General features: G+C 43.4%; 1 pseudogene; it reads left to right on the forward strand.

Annotated features, from left to right (window-relative positions):
* The first annotated feature begins 1154 nt into the window (after positions 1-1154).
* LOC131751586 (beta-1,4-galactosyltransferase 5-like) lies at positions 1155-2183 on the forward strand (annotated as a pseudogene).
* Positions 2184-3104: the final 921 nt, after the last annotated feature.

Raw genomic sequence — 3104 nt, forward strand, 5'->3', positions numbered from 1 at the left:
ACACACAAATGATTTGGTCTTCCATTCTGCCAGGCCTTGATCTTCTGAGTTAAAGAAAAGAGTGTAAGTAATTCCTTCTTTGGAGCAACAATTTTCAGGGACAGCTGTTTTCTAGCTTATGGGGAGGAGGAATTTCTGGCTGCTAGCTAGCTTCAGATGAAGGGTTTGCAGAATTCCTGCTCTTCCCCAGTTGGTGCTAATGCATTCCTCATTGTCTGCAGTGGTTGGGCTGCTCTCTTCATTAAGAGAAAAGCGATAGGGATCGATTTTCAAAATCACAGACATCTAAATGTGTGCAGAATTTGGATATTTTAAGTATCAGTACCTAAACTACGATGAAAAATCTCAGAGATAGCAGATAACATCATGTTTCAGGGTATGGAGAAAACTGCCTTTCTAAAAGGGCTGCCTTAAAGAATAAACAAGGCCTTAATGAGAAAGAATTCCAACTTCAAAGTTTACATTTGGAGTAATCTGATGAATCATTTTTATAATTCCAGTTTCTCTATCTCTAACATGAGTACAGTAGTCCAGATCAGGCTCAAAGACTAGTTGTGAGAACTGTATGAGATACATGATTTCATCCTATTATGTTTTCAGTTTTGGAGATTGAAAAAAATTCTGGGCATGTATCCCAGAGAAATTAAAACTTAACATTCACACACAAAATATACATAACTCATGGTAGCTTTATTTGTAATAGTCAAACACTAAAAATAATCCAAAGATCCTTCAATGAGGGAATGGATAAACGAACTGTGGTACATCCATACCATGTAATACTACTCAGTAGTAAAAAGGAAGTGATACATGCAATGGCTTGGATGGATCTCAGATGAATTATACTGAGTTTGAAAAGGCAATTCAAAAAGGTCACATACTCTGTGATTCTTCCATTTATCTGACAGTCTTGAAATGACAAAAGTTTAGAGATGGAAAACAGATTATTGGTTGCCAGGGGATATTGATGGGCGGGGAAGATGGTGTCTGTGGTCATAAAAAGGCAGTAGAATGGGACTCTGGGAGGGCTCACGCCAGGGAGTGCTTGCCAGGGCTTCTGCTGCCAGTGTCCTGGTCCCCGCGGTGAGCCACAGCCATCCCCCGCCTCTGCAGGAGACCCTCCAACACTAGCAGTGAACACCTACCTCCTCACGATGCAGACTCAAGGCATTCTCATCCGGGACAACATGAGAACGATCGGCGCTCAGGTTTACGAGCCCGTAGTTCGGAGCGCTTACGCGAAGAGGAACAGCAGCGTGAATGACTCAGATTATCCTCTTGACTTGAACCACAGCGAAACCTTCCTACAAACCACAACTTTTCTTCCTGAAGACTTCACCTACTTTGCAAACCATACCGGCCCTGAAAGGCTCCCTTCCATGAAGGGCCCCATAGCCATAAACATGAGTGAAATTGGAATGGATGCCATCCATTCATTAACTCTTCTCTAGAGACCCAACCATCAAGCTCGGAGGTCACTGGAAGCCATCGGATTGCATTCCTCGATGGAAGGTGGCAATCCTTATCCCTTTCCAGAACCGCCATGAGCACCTCCCGGTCCTGCTCCGACACCTGATTCGAATGCTCTGGCGCCAGCGCCTACAGTTTGCATTTTATGTGGTGGAGCAAGTTGGCACCCAACCCTTTAATCGAGCCATGTTTTTAATGTGGGTTTTCAAGAAGCAATGAAGGACTTGGACTGTCTTATTTTTCGTGATGTGGATCATATACCAGAAAGCGATTGTAACTATTATGGATGTGGACAGATGCCAAGGCACTTTGCAACTAAACTGGATAAGTATATGTATCTGCTTCCTTATACTGAGTTCTTTGGTGGAGTGAGCGGCTTAACAGTGGAACAGTTTCGGAAGATCAATGGCTTTCCTAATGTTTTCTGGGGTTGGGGTGGAGAAGATGACGACCTGTGGAACAGAGTACAGAATGCAGGCTATTCTGTGAGTCGGCCGGAAGGTGACACAGGGAAGTACAAGTCCATTCCTCATCACCACCGAGGAGACGTCCAGTTTCTTAGAAGGTATGAGTTGCTGAGGAAGTCCAAAGAACGGCAGGGGCTGGACGGCCTCAACAACTTGAACTACTTTGCAAACATCACATACGACGCCTTGTATAAAAACATTACTGTCAGTTTGACACCCGAGTTGGCTCAGGTGACCGAGTACTGAGACGAGGGGAGAATATATGTTTGCTTCACCCACCACCCCCAAGAAAGCAGCCTGACGACATGTCTAGGGATTCCGCAGAAGAAGAAAACAGAAATCCAGTGTCTCATGAAGGATCACAGGGTTCAAGGAAAAAATGTGAACAGAGCACACGCACAAAACGCCTTCACCATTTGGACTCACTGGGCTTGAGGGACAAGGCCAGGAACTGACTTCCTCTTTTCACAAGACTGCTCTTCTCTCCCATCTTCTGCCCTGATGTCCCATCTCCTCTACAATCTCCAGAACCAAAACTATGATCCGCCACCATCCCGCCACGAATGGCCTTAGGAGCTTCTTGGCCTTCAGAGCAAAGAGGCAGACCCACCACAGGGCAGCTGTGTTTTAGGAAGGGCAAAGGAAACCCCACACAACCATTTTTCTACATCTCTCGTGTTCTCTTTGGTTTCATTAAAAAAAAAAAAAAAAAAAAAAAAGGCAGTAGAAGGGATCCTTATGGTGATGGACCTCTTATCTATTTGGACAGTGGAAGTGATTACATGAATCTATACATGCAACATAATATTGCACATTATTAAATGCACAAACAAATAAGTGCACATATAACGTATGAAATATGGATCGATCATTGAATTATAGCAATGTCAATAGTTTGGTTGTGATATTGCACTATAGTTATGCAAGGTGTTATCTGGGGGAACTGAGTAAAGGGTACATAAGGTCTCTCTATATTATTTCGTACAACTGCAAGTGAATCTACAATTATCTCAAATTTTAAAACATAATTTTTTTTTAGTTTGGACCTTTTGACTGCCTTCATCCAGTTCCCCTCCCCCCACCCTCTGCCTCTGGTAACCACAAATCTGATTTCTAGATGAGTTTATTGATTTTCGAAGTACAATTGACCTACAACACTATGTTGGT

This window comes from Kogia breviceps, chromosome 2 (assembly GCF_026419965.1).
Source record: "Kogia breviceps isolate mKogBre1 chromosome 2, mKogBre1 haplotype 1, whole genome shotgun sequence".
Taxonomy (NCBI): domain Eukaryota; kingdom Metazoa; phylum Chordata; class Mammalia; order Artiodactyla; family Physeteridae; genus Kogia; species Kogia breviceps.